At 31.8% G+C, this 16,543-nt stretch overlaps 1 long non-coding RNA gene across 1 annotated transcript in view; it reads right to left on the bottom strand.

The window, feature by feature from the left end:
* The window catches only part of LOC124366029, an 85,080-nt gene that overhangs the window by 16,121 nt on the left and 52,416 nt on the right, over window positions 1-16,543 (bottom strand). The gene's annotated exons all lie outside the window — the stretch shown is intronic.

The following is a 16,543-nucleotide window of genomic DNA, read 5'->3' as shown; positions in this document are numbered from 1 at the left end:
TGTCATTTTGTGTTTCCTTCCATCTGTATAAACGATAAACTTAAATTAGTTCACTAAGATTATTGAAATCAGGTATGAAACTCCACTTCACTATAAGTACTAAATCAAAATTTAAAATGAAAAACATCCGTCTGTTGGGGTGTCGGTCTCTGGGCCCGCTGTTGTCCAGTATGTGACGAACATGAAGCCTCCCATGCTGACAGGAAGTCTTTTGTGCGTTTAACATGGTTTTATAATGAAGTAACCTTAAGCTCTTCAGGATAAGTGATATAGATATATAACAGTATTTACATATAATATCGCTTTGCACAAGGAATGAAATTCAAATATTATAACAAGATTGCCAAAGAGGTCTCGTATCAAACTCAATGGTTATTTTTAATAAATTATTATTATATTAACTGGGGAAACTTGTTCCCCAAGCAGGATCAATTTTTATTGTACAAGGGTCTCAGATATGCTAGTGCATAATTATTGGCATGAAAGGGTGTTTGAACTCTCCTAGCAGTTCTAAGGTCACTTATGACCAGGTGATAAGCGTCTTTACACTTTAAATGTAGTTACGCCATTTGGAAGTTCTTGGTTTGTCAAATTAGAAGTTGCGAAAAGAGAACATCTCGTTACTTCCAGACATGTATAATCTGCTTTGAGATTTCTTCCAAAAATATATTTCCCTGTTTTTAAGAGTATTAGGCTACTTTAATGTAATGACCAATATGGTCAATACTTTCTTTTAAGATTCTTACTGAGAGAAAAATTGGAAACTTTTCGTGCAATATGTTTGAATTTGAGGAAATGAAGGTAATATTTATGAAACCTAATTCAAATTGAACTGACACTAAATAGCTGTTGACAATTTTGGCTAATGTTCGAGAAATCCGGTTGAAACATCTGTTTAGAATTAAAATTTATGAAATGTTTGATATACACTGGTTGATCAGTAGTGTAATGCAAATAATGAATAAAACCTCAATGTCTAACTTTTACTCCAGATCGCGCCAGTGACGAATTTTAAACATTGAATGCATTGTAAATACTATTTAATACTGTTACAAAAACAACCCTAAAGAACAAAGCTGTGAAAGTTATCATATAAGTTATTCCAAATTGTTGGTCTTCCTTGATATTGCTATATGGCATTTTAACAGTGGCTTATGGAAAAACAGAAATAAATACTAAGGTGCCTCAACGATCCTTTCTTTCCTAGACTACAGTCAGATAAACAACAAGATTTGGATAGGCAAAACCTTATAAAACGATTATTTTGGAATGTACATGAAATTAGTATGGATTTCCCCCTTATGCCGGAAGTAGATAGGATTTTACCCTTGTCCGTAAAGGGCTTCTCATTCCTAAGAATGAATTTATATTTTCTTCATCCAGACAAGGCAAAGTCTGCTATAGCACAGGACATTTTGTAGTCCAAAATTAGATTGAAAGAGTCGAAAGTGGACGCTTTTGTGATCGAAGTAGATTATCAAGACTATATCCGTATATTTTTTTTTATTGGGGAAATAAGGCACCTACCCAAACAAATGTGGTTCTAAGTGAATTTAAAAGAAAAATGGTCGAAATTAGGCACATCTTAACTGAAGTAGACTTCTCAGTTGTTCAAAACTATGTATTTTTCCTTCATTGCAACAAGGCAAACTCCTTTGGCAATGGAAATACCTTAGGCCAAAAGTATATTATGTCAAGGGCTAGAATTAAAGTATTTTTGACCAAATTAGGTTTAACAAGACCAGTAATTTCTTGGCCAGGGTAGCAATACACTCAGATGTGACGTTGAAAATATAACTAATTTGACCATAAATTATACTATACGTCCAAAGAATTATACAATAGTAAGGTTAAGCTCTGATTTTCTTAACCATGAACACTTAAATAATATCTACCTGCCTACCTAAGTTTTAAAAATATCATAGTACTCCATCATATTACATCACAAGTGATTTTACTAAATAGTATAAGGAATCGATTTTGAAAAATGCTTGCTAAGCCGCAGGTAACCGCTACTAGTTAATACTCATTTTTAATAGTTTCATCAATAAAGGCTAAATTGTCAAATGGCGTTAAATTTTTTATTTCTAAGAATAGCTTTCTTGTTCTTGATGATCCCTTCAGGAAAAGAATTTTGGAAAACAGCAAAAGTCATTCCAATTTTCAAAAACGACGATCCTTTCTTAGAAGCAATTATAGTCAATTCTTCGCGTTTTAATTAAAATTCTTGGAAATATTTTCAATTAAAGACATGTAACGTTAAGAAAAATATCGAAACTCCGAATCCCGAACAATTCAGATTCACAAACAAACAAACAAAATCCACAATTCACGCGGCGAATTATCTTTTGGAAAACGCTGTCGATGGATTGGAAGAACGGGATATGTGCTTAATATATTTCTCAAGCTTTTGACTGCTTTCATAATGTGACACTGTTGCAACATAGAAAAATGATGTTTTGAAGGTCTCTCGTATTTATGACTCACTTCTGATCGAGATCAATTCGTGGAGACTTTGTAGGTTATTTAAAAGGAAATCAAAATATCCCAAGGTGTTCATCAAGTTTCTATCCTTTTTCTATCCTGAAAATCGATCTCTCCTTTTTCTGATTTATGAACGCAGACTGAATTCAGTTATCCATCCTGGAATAGGAATTCAGTACGTGGATGACATGACTCTCTGTTTTAAAAGCAATTCAACACAAAATCCTGAAATCTCATCATTCTTGGAATAATTGGAATAATTGAATTCGTGCATTCGATATTTTGCTGAAATAAATTTTAAAACTATCCAGTCAAAATATAATGTCATCAACTTCCGCTTTCAACCCCCTGATGATTTTTTGCGGCTTGCCGTCTTTGAAGATGAGGTTCTTATCGAGGAAACAAACTCCAAAACGTTTCTTGGGATGTACCTTGATAGAAGACTAATCTGGGATAACCACATTGATAACATCTGCGCTAGAGTTACTTCGGCATATATAGTGCAAAATTCTGTTCCCCAGCCAGAAGTCCTTAAAATGACTTACTACGACCTAATACACTCATATTTTGTTGCATATAAAGTGAGATTTTGGGGAAGTTGTGACAAAATAAAAATGTAGTGAGTTTTCAAGCTTAAACAAAAATTGTGGGAATCATTAGCAAGTTGAATTATGGAGAGTCATGCTGGAATTCTTTTAGAGAGCTACGATTTCTGACTCTGCCCTGCCTCTATGTTCTTAAGGTGTCCCAATTCTGCCGATCAAGATGTAATTTTGTTCTTGACAAAGACGTTCATCGTTGTGAAACAAGATGTAGGACTACTTCCAAGCTTAGCATTCCAGACTCTCATCACAAATTTTGGCACGTTGATGTCAGATTAATGAACAGGCTCTCCGAAAGTATAAAAGCGGTTATTCTGTTGATGATTGTATAATGAACCGCTAGGATTTCTTAAAAATTCTTGATATGGAGTCATGCAACTATGGTGGGAGTGAGTTTGCCTATGTTTCGCGATATGTAGTGTGATATGGAAAAAGTTTAATTGTTATATTCCATACAGTGTTTGCACTTCTATACAGTATATGCAATTGTGGCAAATAAAGCATTAAAATATTATTACTTTTGGTATTATTATCTTGTGTCGAGAAGAATTTGTTGCAGCGCACCGATTACTGTCTTTCCGGACATGTAGATCACCTCCAATGCTCGTACAGTTCACTTTCAGGATGAAACGGGAGCTGTGGATCGTCAGGACCAAGGAGCGGGAAAACCTAACGGCGGACGCTGTCAACTGCAGCTTTCCCAGAAGCAGTACTCATCGGTGACCTCTTGACGCCCGAAAACAAGCCTCGTACTAAATACCACTGTAATGAAGTAGGCCCTAAGTTTGTGTCGTGCAGGGAGGAAAGGTGTACGCTAGTCTGATGGGGATCAGTGTCAGAATTGATAGTCACGATGACCAGGACAAACTTCAGTGGAGTTTTTTAATAGAACCAAAGGAAAAAAAATTATAATTTTATGCCAATAAGAGGCCGTAGTATATTTTGAATGTTACGTAAATAAAAATGTAGGTTTTATTAAAAGAAAGTTAGTTTTTGACTTTGGGAGCATGCGATTTTCGCAAACACATTTTGACTTAAATATTGTTAACTTTTTAATTATAAACATAAATGTTATAAGTATAAGTAACCATTTTAATGTGTGGGAAGCCCAAGTTAACTCAAATAGATATAACATTAACGTTATTATTCTAACCGTAGTCTGGATTTATTCAGAATAAGTACATTTGTATGGATTGCCAGGATATGATATTTTAGCAGATATAATAATAGTTACACATCTGGAGGTATAATTGTAAACATAGATACTACTTTTAAAGTACAGGTTAAGGACAAATTAATGCAAACCACATACTGTTTAGTTTTAGAATTAAAATCCTCAGCTATTTATTGTACTTGTGGTAGTTAATAGTTTAAATGAATTTGGTTTGGAATCTTTTTAATGAGCTTAAAAGTCCAGTACGTAAAATATGGGATTACACTTTTTTAACAGGAAGTTCATATTTCATATAAAAATTAATATAATTTCCAATTAAAATGAGGTAGAAAATTATGTAAGTTTACTCTCAGCTTCATTTTTTTCCCTTAAACAAGGCGCCCCCTTAAGACAATAGTTGGTTTAAATTCTGAATCTTACATTAATCATGTTTTTAAACGTTACAAATATTTAAACTCTGCTTCTGCAACAATTTTCGACCTAGGAATGTTTGATTATTATTTTACTACAATTAAATTTCATCTTAACGATTATAAGGACATAGATGCAGAAGAAAATACAGGTGTCATTACGTGGAATTGGGGAGAACCCCTAACATTGTGTGAAGTGTATTGTTAATGCCCTTATAAAAAGCTGTGGCGGGCTGAAGCCCATCTAAAGATGCTCTTTAGAGTTTTATTTGAAATAAAAGTACCATTTATTGGCAAGATAACTGGAAGATATTTATGTATATGTTATGATATATGTAAATGTGTATAGGAAGTTCTAGACTACAGATTTATAAATATTATAGGTTTTTATCTGTAGTGTAACGTGTTTGTTAAATGCTTTACATAAATATAATTTCTATAGTTCGTGCTGTGGTCTGAAGAAACTACCAAATATTTCATTTTCAACCAATCACAGGACTAATATGACGTGGCTGTCACACCACTGTCAAATGTCACTAAATGCAGAGATTATATGTTTTCAGCACTGTGACTACTATTTTATTCTGTATCCTAGTTTGTTTGCAATAAACGTTTTTCTAAACCCTTACATTGGTTCCGGTAAATTGCATAACTGATATGTGATATTAATGTTATGAAAACGGTATACTATTCATTAATACATTCAAGGCTGCTTCAATATGGAATTCATTGTTGGAGTGGAACTTTAAAACACACATACAAAAATTAAGGAAAATCCAAAATTATTGTATACAAGTAATTTGTTCATTGGTTTTAAAAATTTTAAAGAACATAATTACATTTATTTTTTATTAAAAGAATGGCTCTTTTCTTTAGAATGCATATTTTATGTTTAATATAATCAGTTGATAAACTGATCACTTGTAAAATGATATAACTTATTTTTTGTAGTAATACAGAAATGTTATTAATTTTTTTATATCGAATTATTGTAGCAATGTACATTTTAATTTAAGGTAAAGCCTAAGCTAGGACCCAGTAGGTTGTTTAGTGTTTCCTTGCTGTAGTTTGTTGAGGTATTGGACATAATGTAGATAAGAAGTGCTGATAAGGTTTGCCCAAGTGCCGCAGTGTGTCACGCTTATCAGTGGCAGTGATCTGTGAGACTGGTAGTAGAACAAAAGGTGTGAAAACCCATTACTACCAGATAAGATGGTACAAAACATTTTCAAACCAAGTTTGTAAAAATATTTATACATAATTGAGGACATATATATCATGGATTCACTCAAAAGCAATAAGCCATTTATTATCACATATCCATGTGTTTATAAAACACTAAATAAATACGATGACTCACTATGTCGGTTAAAATCCTGCTTCCCATTACATGTAAGACTTATAGTTTTATTTTTGCATAATTTAAAAGTTATTTGTAATTTCTTTGTGAAGATTTACCAAATATAGTTTTAATGCGACTTACAGTAGTTCTACTGTCTCAGTGTATCGTGCCTTGTGTAAGCATTGTTGATTGTAATTTGGCTTCAAACAGACTTAGCTACAATCAAATTTGTGTTTGCTTGGTTGTTTTGGATTTTCCAAGATTCGAAAGTAACGAAAAACACTAAAAGATAAAAGATCACACACTATTACCTATAAAAGAAGGATTTATGATCCTTCGTTAGCGGAATTGTTTTATCCCTGATGGCTTTTCAAGTGTTATGTTTCCACTGAACTCCTACAGTTTAGAATATAACTCAGTTTAGAAGTTATTCAATCAAATCAAAACTACTCAAGAGAGCAATGGTGGTCTACTTGTAACCCGCGATCAATCCAATTAGAACACCACCAACACCTCAGTAAAGGGTTGCAAAATAATAATCGTATTGCATCATATGTGTATGAGGATTATGTATGCTCGTATTATAGACATATGAATAAGTTTATTATGTAATAATTCAAATTAGGTAGTAATTATTTAAAAAATCCGTGTTTAAAAATATTAATATGCGTGATGTTATAGCCAATGTTTTGAATGTTAATGTGATACTTAGAATTATAATATACTAAGAATAACATTTATAACAAAGTTATAAAATGAAGAATACATATTTATTACTAAAATGAAAATCTATTCTAAATAGCCCCATAATGTTTTACATGATCCTTCTAAAATTGTTCCGCATTGAACGCATTGAACCCATTATCTTTATTGATTCACTTAATCAAGTTTAAAGGAAAACTAAACACTTAGAGTATTTTTGTACAAAATCTTCTTCGCATTTGATAGTACACTACGCGACGCTAAGGTTTCTTCCTTTCTGAATTCTGTGCTTTGTGACATTCTCGTCGAGAGTTTTGAACCTCGCATCTTCTTTTTATTTCATAGGTGTTTATTTATAGATGATCATGCCCTCCAATATCTCCAATTGCTGAGTGGTCATACACTTTATACAATATTTTAGACATTAACCTTCCCTAAATATCTGAGATTGACAGTTTGAAGTTAGTTTATTTGTGAATAAATACAAAGGGTCAGCTGTTTTTTTTTTCACAACAGTTCAATTCTTGCAAAATGTTATAATAATGCAATAAATTAAGTCGAAATTCACAAAATCTTTAGTTATTACCTAATAAAAATACGAGATATGTATTTTACCAAATAACTAAATTTTATTATAAAAATTTATTTGTAGTATAAAAGTGGAAAATAATTATGTGAAATAGACCTAATAAATTGTAACATTTTGGAATTAATATTAGATTGTAATTTTCTATCAAAGCAACAAACATGAACCAAGATTATGGTTGACTTCACTCTGTTTATCCATATTTATAAATAAACTAATAGTTACCAGTGCCTTCGCACGCAATTTAGTAGGCATTGCACGTTTAGTTTAGACCACTGATAGTTAACGTGAATTATATTTACGACCCTAATATTGAGTTTACCTTGTTGCCACGATCAAGAAAATTCGTCATAAAGTTTATTTTTGTGGCAATGATTGTATTTTGTTCCCCGATCAAGAAACTATATATATATATATATATATATATATATATATATATATATATATATATATATATATATATATATCAGATCAGAGTCGCTTACTTCTGTCAAAAGAGAATTAAGATGAAATATATATTTATATATATATATATATATATATATAGTTCTATGAAATATATATATATATATATATGTGTGTGTGTGTGTGTGTGTGTGTGTGTGTGTGTGTGTGTGTGTGTGTGTTGTGTGTGTGTGTGTGTGTGTGTGTGTCAGTCTTAAAATTTATGGTAACAGTTTTTTTAATATTTTAGAACATTTAGAGCTGGAATTGGTACATTAGTTCAAACAAAAGTCAAGTGAAATTTCATGTAAGATAATTCTTGTCGACTGCTTCAAATGGGACCTTCGGAGTCAAATTCTGAGCTGCTTATGTTTTAGGACATTTTAAGGGTAGGTTAGCACTTACCTAATTACTGAAATCTAGAACGGCTCTGTAAATTATGTTTACTTTTAATACAATTTACTCACTAATTGAAAATAATCAGGAATTGCAATAACAGTTAATTACAATTTAACAGGCTCATTCAATTAATATTACACAACCTTAGAGACTAAGATGGGATTTCCCGCTACTGTAAAAACCAGTGGGGCGTAAATCGGAGGGATTTTCATGAAAACAAAACAAGCAAACAAACGAAAGCACTTTATAATTTGAAATATCAATTAGGATAATGACAACTAACTTTTGATATGTATCTAAATCTTATAACCGAATGATTATTGGTCACTGTAATACTTTCCAAGAACTAAAAACATAACCCTGTACGTGTTTACGTGTAATTGTATTGTAATATAATATCTAAAATTAGACTAATAAATTTGAATAAATAAAATTAAAATCTACATCTACTATCCACTAATTCAGCTTTTATTTATGTTTTACAAATCATCCTGAACTCCTGCTCCTTGGCAACAACGTTTACGCTGGTTTACGCACAACGAGAACCTCTCTAGTACTCACAGGTTATCATGACCGTTCTCCCGCGTAATTGTGTGTAATATATAACGTATTACACAGTCTAGTGATAACAAATGTTGGCTCTCCAATCATGTAGGCTTTTGTAATGAAATATTGATTTTCTGTTGGAGAAATAGAAGAGCCCCAAGATGGCGAAATATATCCTGAGTTTTTGCCTCATCTTGTTTGTTTTTCATGTGGTAAGTGTTTGTCTTCTTCGGATCTTAGAAGATTGGCTCTGGATTAGTGTGATTCATGAAGATTTTTCAGTTCCGTATTTAAAAGTGTGCAGTAATCGGTAAAGAAGGTCTTTCATCTTAAATATAACAAATTGTTTTACATATTTATAATGTCATGCATATTTGTTTTTTTTAGTTTGTTTAGTGTTTTTGTAGGAATTGTGAAGTTCTCAGTAGAAGGTAGTACCTACTTGTTGCAGTGCTTGACATAATGACATAATTCTTGTGCCAGGTTCTAATATATTTTACTTGTATCTTTTTTATTCCTTCCAGTTTTTCAGGAATTCATGCAGGAATGTAAGGTTGGGTTTGCAGTGAATAACGATAATGACCGCATGGGGCTCGTAATAATATTATAGGCTAAGCCATTCCAACACCCAAAAAATAGTAAAAATATCTCATTCACATAAAAACATAAGTATACATTAAACAATGTCACATTTATTCAAATCTGAAATTAAAAACTATCTTATTGCACCGAATTTGAAAAAATACATGGTTACATACTTTTTATATTTATTCTTTATGCTATACGTTTTTAGGTTCAAATTACGTGGTTATACTGATTCAGTTGTGATTCTTTAATACACATCGTTCCTTCAAATTACGTACAGCCTTTTTAATTTCACAAATTCTAGCTGTTCCAGTTTTTTTGAAAATCAGCATATCTAATAGTTAAAAACGTTAGAAATGAAATAGGCTTCGTCAAATATAATGCTTTATTTTGCATTCGAAATTTATACGAATATACAGGGTGTCAATTAAGTCTGGAACCTCTTTTTTAAATTTTTAAACCACAATATAAAAAAATACCAAAGTTCACACGTGCTTACTGGTGATAGTAACGCATACATCTGCCCAATTACCGACCGGATAATCCCTTTGGGGGACGGTCCACAAGGAGTCAGACAAAATTCTTAAATAGCAGCATAGGTCAAGTTTGGTATCAAATTAAAGGTCTCACTTAGCAGAGTACAACGCCGCAAACCGGACTTCAAAAGGTGGATTCATTCAGTAGTTATAGCTATTTGAATTTTAAAACAATTGAACAATGTAAAATATTAAGTATTACAAGTAAACACCAATTTTTAAGTACCTGTGATCAAAGTAAGTGTTCAAAATGTTCCCCTCCCATCGTCTGGCAATGTCCTAGGCGGTTGTAAAAGCCATCCACTGCATTTTGAAACTTGACCTATGCTGCTATTTAAGAATTTTGTCTGACTCCTTGTGGACCGTCCCCCAAAGGGATTATCCGGTCGGTAATTGGGCAGATATATGCGTTACTATCACCAGTAAGCACGTGTGAACTTTGTTATTTTGTTTATATTGTGGTTTAAAAATTAAAAAAAGAGGTTCCAGACTTAATTGACACCCTGTATATGTAGTACCTTTATACGATAAATTAACAAAATGACTTTTAGAACTAAACAATCTGAGCGTTTGGTCTTTCTAACGACAATAATAATTTAGTTTCATACTCAACCCACGGGTGCTTTACAATATTTTTTAACTCAATTAAATTTTAAATACAATTAAAGGTCTGTCAGTTGTGGACGCATAAAAAACGGCAAAGCATTTACGTCCCACATGAGAAAAAATGTTTCTCAGTTATTGTTGTATTTTGTAATTTTTTTGACAGTGAAACACATTTTTTTCTCCTTTTATTAAATACATGCTCAAATACAAGTCAGAATTATTTACAGTTTATTGCAAACCGTATACTTTTTGTAAAACTGAAATCGTATTTAAAATAATCATTTAGCACTTTAAAACGTATCTAATAAATTTTAAATTTACAAATTAAACTTATGTAATGTTTTTCTTGCCGAGGTCTTAAAACATTATGGTCTAATGTGCCTTAATAAGTCTAAGTAAAATTAAATTAATACCGTACATATCTGAAGATAGGATAATGTGTCACACGATGCCCGTCGACGATTTGTTCATGACAGATAAGGATTTTATAAAACAATTTTGGAACAAAAGAAATAGTAATATAGCAATAGTTAAAAAGTATATGACCAGTCATCTGCAAAGATTTAAATACCTAACCAAAAGTAACATACCATGCTTTATTAATGCTATTAAAATATATGACTATCTTCAATAGCATAAAACGGTTTTAAACTCTTACTAAAAACTAGTACTAGGTAAATGGGTTGGATATGAATGACAATCCTTTTAAAAGACGGTTAAATGTGGTTTCAAATGATTGTAACACTAAATTTTTACAGTTACGGAAATTGAATTTTTATCAAATTATGTATTTTTAACATGCCATTTTAATTCAAATTCAATGCATTGTGAGTATATTGTAGAAACGCATACTACATTTTTTACTTTTATTGCAAAAAAAGTAAAGTACTGTATTGTAAAATGACCATTTTGAATCGGTCGCATATTGATCAAAATAATTGCTCCGAAATGTTTTTGTTTTCAAGAATTTTAAATTCATTAACCCAGAGTTACTTTGGAAATACAGTGATTCAAATATAAAGCAATAACACTGAACTATTTTAATTTTCGACATTAAAAAAAGTTGTTTATTTCTTCTTCAGTTTTCTAAGACATGTGGTTAAAAATTAAACGAAAAATCAACTAGCAGAAAAAGTATTGAAGTTGCCGAGCAGTGTAAAGCATCTGGATATGAGGTAGTAATGACACGGGTTCAAACCCTGTCTGTGGCCGTTGCCATAGACCTTGTACTGTACCGACTCTCCCCCTTTGTTTGAAGTTCCTCACACAGGCCAGCGACTCTTGAGTAAGAGCCAAGAGTAAGATCAAATTGGCATCTGATTAAAAAAAATCTTTATCAAATAGGTTTAGGTAAAATACCACATAATGTTCACCTTCCTTTTGCATTTTTTTAGTTACCCCCCTTTTAGTTCCACCAAAATATGTATTTTTGGGGGTTAGGCAAATTTGTTATGTATTATTTTCGTGTGAAATTCTTTTTGGCAGAAATTTCAGATAACAAACTTCTTAACTTCACTATTTCATTTTTTATTTGTAAAAACATCGGTTTTTATTGTAAAAGCTAATTTTACTCTTCGAAACTTTGGAACTTTATAATATTTTTGAAACGGATTAATTCAGAATGTCTAATTTTATTAGGGCTTAAATAAACCCCATGTACTATCTATTACAGTTTTCTTCTTGAAAATTTTGTCATTCGATACAGAGTTCTCCAATTTACAGACATCTCTTATATAAATTCTAATATGATTTGGCATTAAAAATATATTCCCCTTGTGTGATTCGGAGTGGGTGCATTTATAGGATTCGCATTTACAGTTTACATTTCCAGAGAGACTGTATCGTTCTCTGATATACTTTTATGACACCTTAGCTGACTCGCCCTTTCATTGACTTTCATTCATGTCAAGCTAATTTATTCAAAACTTTGATTATATTGATTATTTTATTATTAAACCAATCTCAAAATTTATACTCACTGTGGTTGTTCGATTCATTTAATTAATTTAGACTTTCCAGAATATTTATGTACGTTATTGTAAACTATAAAAATAGAAAGGACCACGTGCCATATTATAAAATACTGCCATTCCACAGTTTGGCCAATTATTTGATTTATATTACGATAGTATTAAAACTATAAAAAATATTATACTAAATGGTGACAGTAGCACTTGACACTAAAAATACTATTTAAAAATTTTTTGAATATAAAACTTTTAAAACCAATCAGCAATCTTCTATTTACCTCTCGGGGAATTAATCTCTGGTCATAAGATAAGGTCATAAAATCATGTATTAAAGTTAAGTCAGACAAGCTAAGATTGACTGGCCAAATATTTATACTTTATTCGTGCTGGAAATATTAATTAATTGTAATATGTAAAATGGGTTACCATTTAATCCTACGAAAACATTTTTTCCGCACAGATTATTAAGAATAGTTTTTTTTATACAATGTCATTAACATCAAAATTTAGGTATGAATGAAAATCCAAACTTCCATATTTCACTGAGTAGAGCCAGTAAGAAAATCTTTACTATTGCCGTAAGTCTGGTCCATGTTAGTAGCCCTACTGTCGTTCGAAATACACTTTTGTGGTTTATAGTCTATATGGTTGATATGCTTTGTAATATAACATGGATACGAATGTAATTAGTATATTCGATATAAGAAAACTGTTTAACAATATTTATGTATGAAGCTCATACGTTCTCTTTCTGTAATGTTTGCTGATTGTTTTACATTAGTTATGTAAAACATTTATACGGGGATTTAGTTTGCTATTTCCAAGTAGTCTGTGTCACTTCCAAGTAAACTTCACTTCAGTTTAAAAAAATATTTAAGTTGTAAATTAATAAAATACATGTATCATATTTTCTCCCTCAAGCGGTTTTTTTTTGTTTTTTTTTTAATCCTAAATTTCCTACTTTAAATTCTTGTAAGAAATTAAATCCCAAAACGATTTGTTCTACTATTTTGTATCATGACACTAATTTAACACAACAAAACAATTTTCGGGTGTTATCATATCCGATATTAAACTGTGCTACTAACGATGGTGTAATCATACGTTTCTAATTTGAAGTCACAACATATTTTTTGTACTTTACATTAGCCATTGCAGTAGAGGTTACTCAGACTACAACATTGCTTAAAATTAAGTCTGTTATCGTTCCAGAGCATAACGTCAGCTGCTCCTAAGGCTGCGCCGAGGCCGGAGCCGGAACCTGCTCCAATCGCCTATGACTTGGATGGAATCCTGAATGCCGTGTTGAAGATCCTCTACGCTCTTGCACGTGGAGAAAACATTGGGCTATCCCGATTACTGGGCTGAATACCTTCATTCTCTCTAAATACACAGGAAAATACAACACAGACGACCTCAATAGTTAGTAATAGTAGTAATAAGTACATCACGGCAGCATTGTAACAGAATAGACATTGTATGTTTCAAGTAAAACGTCACTTTCCACAACGGAAAACTACCAAACAATTTCTTCAGTGTTGTGTTACGCTGTGATGAGGTTTTCAAACAGCGTATAATTTCACACCTTGTTATGTAAAATATATTTTGTTAATATATTATTAATAAATTTATATAATAAAACCGATAACTATGCGTACTTATTTATATAGAAAATACTACAATTGTAGGGCGAACTGCATAATACTGTGTATTCTTTTCACTCATAACGTATTTTTTATCATTGTTTCCTCGAACCGAAAATACGGAGAAATACGCCATCCAGGAAATTTCCGATATGAATGAATCAGAACGCTAGGAACTCTTTCAAGTCAAATAAAACAATTTTTGTAGTACGTACAGTGATAAATATTTATATTTACTCTTCCAAAAAATTATTATATGAATTAGCACGTTCCAAAACTTTTCTGTCTTCGTATAGAATCTTACTTTATCCAGTATATGTTTTTATAGTATGATTTTAATTTAAGTACTATAATTTAATGTTCTCATGAGAATTCATCTGATTACAAAAAAAACTTATTACAAAACAACGAATGTTTAAAAATGTATTTAAATGTTATTTTTGAGACGTGTATCTAACATAAACGAACCAGTACGCAGATGAATTATAGATTATTATTCTCTGTTATATTTTTGTAACAGATCGTAAGTATCCAAGGATTTTCATATGATAGCCAAGTCAAGCAGCCAATATCACCTGATTGGTCGAACAACTATATTTATTAACATATATACGAGTAAAGCTAGTGTTCATAAAACGGTAATTTTTCGCTCGGCCACAACACGAAATGTGAAGTCTTGCTCCCCAGACAAATGTCAGCCATTACAACTAGTTCTATTATAAAGTAAACGATGATTCGATGTATGACAGAATACTCTAATCGCTACTAATGTTAAATTTAATTAGCATAGTATATTTACAGAAATATTCTCTTTTCTGTTCCAGAGAGGATTACAACCTTAACTTTATTCTTAATTCCCTTATTTATCCCCATCATGGTATTGACGTAATATTACATTTATGCGATTGCGTAAAAGGCTACTACTGACGTAATATTACGCACCGTTTTAATTTTCCTGTTTTATTCCGTTATCTGCAGTAATATTACGCAAGAAGTATTTCTATCAAAACCGCGCGTCGTGCAAGTAGTTATGACGTTTTCTACTAGAATTCAGCACTTCCTTGGTCCTCTGCCACGAATATTTACACCTTTCTGAATTAACTGTAGTTGCAAAGTGCAGACAAATACTACTTGGTTGTTGCTGCATGTCACTCGCCCTGGGTGCTTTTATTTCTAGCGTTTATTAGTATATCAAGGAAGTATCTGACACACAGACGATTGGTTTTGTTTGCATGATGTTGACACGGACACGAATAGTAAAAATAGCCTAGTGGACGGTTTTTAAAAATTTGAAAGACACTAAAAATAACATTTTTACATGAAAAAGTATATGCAAAACTAGTTTGTACAAAGTATACAAAAAGTGTAACTCTACAAGCCTCTGTACAAAAACCAAAAAGAAAATCAATCAAAAAACATACTTAGGTCCAAAAACTAAACCGTTAAGGGGTTATAATACTCCTATGAATGTTTTGTATTTGATTTAGTTTTTGTCAATATAACAAAATTGATTTGATAAACCACTAGTGTAATCCTCTTTGTGTTATTTGTGTAGTCAGCTTTTTGAAAACGTGACACATTAGAAACCGTTTTAGACTTGTTCTTTAATTGTGTAGACCATCTGTTTTGAAAAACAATATTTTAGTTATACAGTGCACTTTATTTACCCACCTTATTTTCTGTTAAGCAATCTGATTTCTGAAAGCGCATCGTCACTGTCACAACTGTCTTTTATGGTTATCAGTTATTATTCCTTCTAGCCTCTTAAAACATTATTTACGGGGCAAACTTACTTTTAGACGAACACGACCACTTCTGTGTGGATATACCTTATCTGGGAATTGCTGATGTATCAAAAGTACAAAAGTATAACTTTCCTATGGCTATGACTAAATTAAGGGGCTTGATTATAGGCACTGAAATGTGGAACATTTTGTCTAAGAAATGAAAAATCAAGAAGGCTATGAAAAAGTCAATGCAACAAGCGTCTCAAAAAGATCTTTATTTTCATTTTTATTCAACACTCGCTAAATACGTTGTATGTGGTGTTTGATGTACGGATATATAGGATTAAATTTAGATTCTTCACCGACAGTTTAAGAATATATCCGAAAATGCATTGCAAGTATATAATATTTTTGTAAAACTATTTAGAGAATAGTGAATCAGTAAACTCATACCAAAAGTCAGCAGTAATAAAAATGTACTATGTACTAAAAGACAAATTTCAGTGAACTTGAGCTTTATATCGACGCCCTTGTACTCCGTCTCTCCCATCATATAGGTGGAAATTCCACAACTATAAAGCATACCTTTAAACGTTGTTTTAGTTATTATTACGATCCAGTCATAACGTTGAGATAGAATAGGAGGTAAATAAACACATCCTGCGTTTCCATGGCAGTAGTGTTTCAACTGCTTGTTTCTACCAGAAGACCTATTGATAATACCATTCACGTGGACAGTTAATATCCAGCAATGGGAAACCTCCCACTACGTCTAGTAGTCATAGTG

Source organism: Homalodisca vitripennis, chromosome 7 (assembly GCF_021130785.1).
Source record: "Homalodisca vitripennis isolate AUS2020 chromosome 7, UT_GWSS_2.1, whole genome shotgun sequence".
Lineage (NCBI taxonomy): Eukaryota > Metazoa > Arthropoda > Insecta > Hemiptera > Cicadellidae > Homalodisca > Homalodisca vitripennis.
Note: the sequence above shows the minus strand (reverse complement) of the source record. Positions and strands in the feature narration are given on the sequence as shown.